Below are 7,375 nucleotides of genomic sequence, written 5' to 3' on the forward strand. Positions count from 1 at the left end.
GAAAGTTTTATATAAAAAGAAAGAAAAATACATAAAAATGGTCTCTCTGTATTAAGGTGACAAATACAGGGTCATTTGCTTAAAAGAATATTGAATAAACAGCCTTATTCAAAAAGAATACAATTCAAAGCACTCCAGCAACTATAGACATGTAAATACAAAACAACAAACCATCTTTGTACTCACAACTTGGAAACAGAAGATTAGAAAGCAGGAAATAGAAAAAATCACTCCTCATAGCCGAGAGAGTACAGGCAGAAGACCCAAGAACAAAGGACTCCCACACAAAGTTCCCTCCACCCAGATTTGAAAAAGTCTTGTTTCCTGATTGGTCCTCTGGTCAGGTGTTTCAAGTACTTTTTTCCAGGTGTAAGAGACATTAACCCTTAGCTATCTGTTTATGACAAACGGCCACTGGCTACTGACCATACTACAACGTTTTGTTGTTTGGGTCACAAACGTAGGACCTAAATGGATGCTATACTGTTTTTTTCCCTTCTTTTCACCGTACCTACTCCTCAACTACATTAAAATTTAAAATTATATATTGCAACTGAGGCTGGTAATATCAGAGAGCAGAGATTGACTCATGTCAATATCCTGGATACAGTTTACTTCACTCTTCAGGAAACTTCAATCTGGACTTTAACTTTGAAGTTTGGGCTTATCTGTTGCTGAAAGCATGTAGACAATACTGAAATAAAGGCACCACTCTATTTTACAACATTTTGACCCAAAGTAAGTTAATCTAAGGCTACCCTAGAAGCCCTCCTGTACCCAATTGTCAGCGCCATTAAATGCTAATTTCTGAATTAGGGTTACAGATCAGACAACACACACTTCTTGGTTAGAAAGGAAATTTGAGAAAAGGTGTTGCATTCAAATCCACTCGGTCTTATAGATGTCATATCCATATCCCTCTGTCTATGAATCTAGCCATTTGTAATATCATGAATCCAAATGTGCATGTCTCAGAGGAAAAGTTGAAAAATAAATACAACTTATTATTAATTTTGAGTGCACTGACCCCAATCAGAATTGCAGGGAGGGGAGGAAGGGAGAATGGTTCAAGCCTTGTTCATGAGTTATCAAATCTTAAAACTGGCACCACTTCAGAACTTGCTATAGTCACTGAAGGAATCATCCTGCATGGACACTCCAGGTGACTACTTGGGGCAATACGTAACTTATGTGGGTTCCACATAGACACCAGAGTCTTCCCAAGTTGGTCTCAAGGCAGGTTTGGGTCCATGTTTTCCCTGATCCACATTTGGGGAGAAGGACAAAAATATGTTTGGGTCAATCATTTTTAAAAAACAAAATTACCACCTACACAAAAGCTGCTCAGAAGTTCAGAATGGAGGAGGAGATGGATTAAGGGGCAGTGAACCGGTGAAGAGTCAAAAGTGGAAGAGAGATGTAGTATAGTTAGCCTTGGAAAGATTGAATTTTTAGCAATAAATATTGATAAATGTCGATTTCACCTTACACACAAACCAACAAAAAAAATTCCATGACTAATAATTGAAATTTACCAATAGACAAAGAAAAAAATGTTGCTTGAGAATGTAGAGTTTGATTTAATGCTATCCATTTGTATTTTGACTTATGATACTTAACAATTTGTGTTTTAAGATCTAATAGTTTGACTCTCAGCATCTACTATCATTAAATAATTATAGTCTGACCTCCATAATTTCTCACAACTGGGGAAATTTAAATCAATACAAATTAAAAAATGCTTAAAATCCATAATTGTGTGGAACTATGGCAATTTAAAAAGATAAAGAAATAAAATAATGCTTAAAATAAACATTGATATTATCTGCGAACATCATAAAAATAAATGGAATTTTGCCAACCCTGAGTTTATTACTCTATGACTCTACAGGTTATTCTTCCATAGTGGCAGATGAAAACAAATAGAATCCGTTGGAAATTTTCCAGTGGAACATTTTTCCATTGGAAAGAGCCAATTTTTCAAAAGGGAACATTTGCAGAAACATTAAAGTTTACCATTTCATTTTGAAAAAAAAAATCAAGACAAAGTGCTTAGAAAATGTTGAAACCTCTCATTTCAAAATGGCCTTCCATTTCAAAATTGATGTTTCTTCATTTTTTTAAGTAAACCTTTTAAAAATGTCAAAATTATATCAAAAATTTTCCAGTTCTTTCAGAATTTTTTTTCAAGGGAAATGTATTTATTTATTTAGTTAATAGGTATTGTTCTGTTTCAAAGCATTTTTTTTAATCCTGGAATTTAACACAGAACAAAAAATATCTATTTCCTGTCCTAATTAACTTATTCCATAGATGATGACTGGCTTCTGCCTGATTCTTTTCCTGTTCTTGAATTTATTTGGCCAGTTTGCTAATTATGATAATTATCATCTTTAAATATTTTTCTTATATAGTTAAGGTGCCTAGAGGCTTCCAAAGATAAGTGCTTAATATATTAAGTTTATTATCGTCTTCAATTTACACAAGAGAACATCAAGACACATTGCCAGTCTTCAGTGTGCTGTAACACCGCTGGATAATAAATATTATTGAGACATTCTTGGAAAATTACACAAACATAATTATAATTTAGAAGTGAATGATTGAATGCTGTGAAGGATAACTGCCCAAAATTGAAACAATTTTGGGCAATCATTTTAGCTTGAATTGCATTAAATTTTTGCTTATTATTCTTTCTTTTTTCAATCTTAAGGAGAGAACTATTCCCTGCCAAAGGCAAAAAGAAAATCTTTACTGTGAAAATTGCTTTCACACATGGAAAGATATTAGAGACACTGGTAACAACTGCATAGTTAAGACTGCTGAATTTATAGTAGGGGAAAACTCCTTGTTATCTGTGCAAAATAATGTATATCAGCACCACCAATCAAAAGCACCTACACTTAGAATTTCACATCCTCGCTGATTACTGGTTCCACTACACAAGATGCATCCTTGCCTCTCCGATCTTGATCCATTACCATAGTCCCTACCCCAACCTTCCCTATATGACCCTGCCTGCTTCCCCCAGCAACCCACAAACACTGTAAGCATCACTAGTGCTTTATCCATCTCACTGACCTTTGGACATGGATGAATGTGCCCCCAATGAGGCTGCAGGCACTAAGGAAAATTTGAGGTGAAATTCTTCCTTCTTCCTGGTGCTTGAAAGAACAGGTGAGGAGAGATGACGACTTGCAGCAAAAATGCCCTAGGAAGAAGAGATTTTTAGGTTTGCTAGGAAGGTGCTCTTTCTGACGGAGGATCTCAGCAGCATTCCCATTAGCTCACCAGTACAGGCTCAATGGAGCACCCCACAAACTGTCCCTGACCCTGTCACTTTGTATGGCCCTCTAGTTCCATGTATTCCCCTCCTTTCTCTGCTCTCTTCCGTGCCTAATCAGCCACTCACCCATTCCACTTCAAAGTATTTGAAAATAAACATTCTTCCTGTGATATCATTGTGATATTGCAGCCTATGTGGTTTTATAAAAATATGTTAATGAGTGAACATAATGTAACTGGAATATGCTTTATGCAAAATGTCTCTTGTAAGGTATCATTACAAAGCTTATAATCTACTAAGTGTGATCATTCTATTTGTATAAATGTACCACATTTGTATCTGAAACTAGAAATATGAAATGTAACTCTGAGGGCCTATTGTAATTATGCAAAGTATGGGCCATTAATGGTGGTTTGGAACCTTGATGACTCCCATTAACCAGGACAATTGTCTGCAGATGGATGTTTTTTACCTGTAAGTCTTCCTATACACGTATGTGCTGGCAAGTGGGCAATGAAGTCTTGCAGTGCCATGTGATCATGTCACCTGAACTGGAATCCATCTTTAACCTGGTGTCTTTCCATTGAGAATGAGGAGGTGAAAACCCAGAGAGGGACAAAGGATTCCTGCCTTATGCAAAAGATATATAAAGGGGTGGAAAAGAACAAAGTGAGGAGAGGAGCCATCATAAAGAATCCCCTAGCTACCACCTGAGCTGGAACAAGAGCTGTACCAGGGGAAAGAATGGTGCCCAGGCCTGGAAGGGGTCCATTTTGAGGAAAAAAATTACTGAAGCATCTCTGAGGGTGAGATTATCTGTATTCAGTTTGATTAGACGTAGATTTGCATGTTTTATTTTATTTTTCTTGGTGACTTACTTTGTTCTGTCTGTTACTACTTGGAACCACCTAAATCCTACTTTATGTGTTTAATTAAATCATTTTTACTTATTAATTAACTCAGAGTATGTATTATCATAGGGGGAGAAAACAACTGTGGATATCTCTCTATCAGTATTATAGAGGACGAACAATTTATGAGTTTACCCTGTATAAGCTTTTTACAGGGTAAAATGGATTTATTTGAATTTAGACCCCATTGGGAGTTGGGCATCTGAGTGTTAAAGACAGGAACACTTCTGTTTGCTTCCCTCACCCTTGTCCCCCAAGCTAACCTGAGTCTATTCTGGAACTACCCAATGAGAATCTTCCTCTAGGAACTGCCCCAGTGGCTGACTTTTAAAACTGGACAACCTAAGAGTTGTACACTTCAAATCCAGGCCACACCTCACAATCCCACTTAGGCTGATAAAGCCATTGTGCATTTTAAGCCAACCTGGTCATTCATTCATTCATCTACTCTGATGCTACAACACAAATACTTTCCAAAAGTTACTTTCCCATGTATTGCCAGAGGGATGGTATTTGATTGTGGATGAGAGAGGAGGTGATTCACAGAGCAAATTCTCTATTAAGATGTAATTCATGCTAAGAAAATATTTGAGAATCCCCTGCTTTGAAGATTTTATTAGTAATGATCTTTGAGAATACAGTAAAACAATGAAGTGCTAAATATGGGAGCCCTTTTATATTGTATATGAGTCTTGCACTGTTTATACAGTGATTTGAGATCTGTGGATTAAAAGAGCTATATGTGTACTAAGTATTAATATAATGTCCTTAATCTCCCTTTTCTAAGGTGAATGCTTTAACAGTTTCAAGAAACAGAGGTAGAAATTTATGATTCAAATGTCAAACACTTCGATACAAATGCTTTGTGTGTTTGTGAAAATGGACCAAAATGAAACATTACCACCAGTACCTGAGGCACAAGGGAGAAAATATCTTTTTAGCTTTGTTGGTACATTAAATCATGACCAAATTGTGGACTGGGAGACATAGTTCTTTCAAAAACAGAATGGTTATCAAGGAAAAAAAAATCAAGCTTGCTTTTTCATGCAAAAGGTGCCTGGTCTGATTTAGCAACTTGCCAGTAGCTTCTCCAAACTTCTTTGTTTTTTTAAGCCTTATGGTGTAGGCTCTAGAAAATGGAATAGCATATCAATATAGTCAAGGCTTATCACAAAGCTTCCTTTTCTACAATTTGATATAAAAGCAGTTAGCCTATTGAACTGAACAAATGACATGCAAGGTACATATTAATCAACCCCTGCTTATTAATAATTGGCAACTATGTAGCTTTTGGGAAAGAAGCGAAATATGCTGTTTATGTGAATATTCAAAGAGTTGATTCACATAGCATCAATGGGGAAAATTCCCCCTACAACTTATGAAGTACCTAGGAAGAGTTTTATTGTTTCCTTGTTGTATTCCATTTTAGCTCTAGAAAACTCACACAATGTGTAACATAAAATTCAGTGTTATTTATGATTTCCACTGTTTTAGCACTTACAGTCAAGACCATCATAGGTGAAACTCCATTTCTTATACTTCTGTCTCCAATAACCTCTTTGTATTTTATATTCCTTTCTCTGTGAGAGTTTATTATTTCAGAGTGTGGTAGAGCAAGACTCCCTGGAAAGCAAGGTTAACTTGATTAAGAATAGCTATGTGAAGCTGTATGTTTAATGGCACTTAATCTGGCCAAATGAAATAGGAAATATTATATCCATAGCCCTGATAAAATGAAGTTTAGTTTTCCTTCTTGGTCTTAAACAATGGATTTAAGAAAGTTTGTCAGTTCATGGTGGAATAATGCTAAATACAAATTGGAACAGTTGAATCTAAATGAATGTAGCTAGAGAAAAACTATAAAGAAATGTTATTTCCCAGACCACTGAAAAGTAAACCAGCAACCATTATAGGCTTGGTGAAATCCTTTGCAGCCATAGAGAGTCCCAAGGCTACACCACTCAGAGCAGGGTGTAATGGAATATCCAAACCCCACACTGGGCCCCAAAAAGTTTAAAAAGACACTGCTGGCTCCAGGATTCCTGAATATTCTCCAGCTGGAGAGTGGGTTAAAAGGGAGCTCAGGTGTCGAGGCAAAAGGTGGTAGATGTGCTGTAGGAGAAAGGAATCTTTATCTGGGAAGCCAGCCAGAAGGTTGAGTCTGAGAGGGGACCACTGAGTGGGTAAAGATCATAGGCAACATCTTCTCCAACAAATACCCCCTTTGATAACCAGCAGGATTTCAGGCCCCTGCTCATTTGGATTTTTTTCAGGGGGGGCATGACTGGATAGTAAGGACCATGCCACACACTAAAGGGACCGATAAGTAGGAAGTAGCCCTGGGATGTGAACTTAGACCTATGGTTCTCAACCTATTTATCATGGTGGACCACATATGTAGCTTTCTGTATGTTATATGGGCCACATCCTCATACAATATATACTACCTGTATGGCCCTAAGTATGTCACATAACTGTGTGTTGATTGGGCTGCAAGTGGCCCATTGGCTGAGAACCACTGACTTAGACCGACTGCAAGAAGGATCTGCTGATGATGCTTCCCAAAGAACCCTGGACTGGGACCTGGTAGAGAAGGAGTGTCTTGGTTCCCTACTACACCCCCATAAAGACTGAGGCCCAGATGTGGGTGGAAGGTGGAAGATTTTTGGCTTAAGGTTAGGAACTGGCACTCTCACCACCCTGAATGAGGCTGAGGGGGCTGAAGTTGGGTGTACTAACCACTAGGTTGCCTGGACTTCCAAGCCCTTATCACACATGGGTTCTCAATATTGTTCATAACGTAGATCACCTCTTACTGGAAAAATTGACTCATGCACACTTCCCCTACCATTCATAATTATTGCTTTTTTCTGTGATGAGTATAACTTCCTTAGAACATAAGAATGGCCATACTGGGTCAGACCAAAGGTCCATCTAGCCCTCTATCCTGTGTTCTGACTGTGACCAATGCCAGGTGCCCCAGAAGGAATGAACAGAACAGGTAGTTATCAAGTGATCTATCTCTGTTGTCCATTCCCAGCTTATGGCAAACAGCGGCTAGAGACACCATTGCTGCCCATTCTGGCTAATAGGCATTGATGGACCTATCCTCCATGAATTTATCTAGTTCTTTTTTGAACTCTTATAGGCTTGGCCTTCACAACATCCTCTGGCAAAG

This window comes from Gopherus evgoodei, chromosome 5, assembly GCF_007399415.2.
Source record: "Gopherus evgoodei ecotype Sinaloan lineage chromosome 5, rGopEvg1_v1.p, whole genome shotgun sequence".
Classification (NCBI taxonomy): Eukaryota; Metazoa; Chordata; order Testudines; family Testudinidae; genus Gopherus; species Gopherus evgoodei.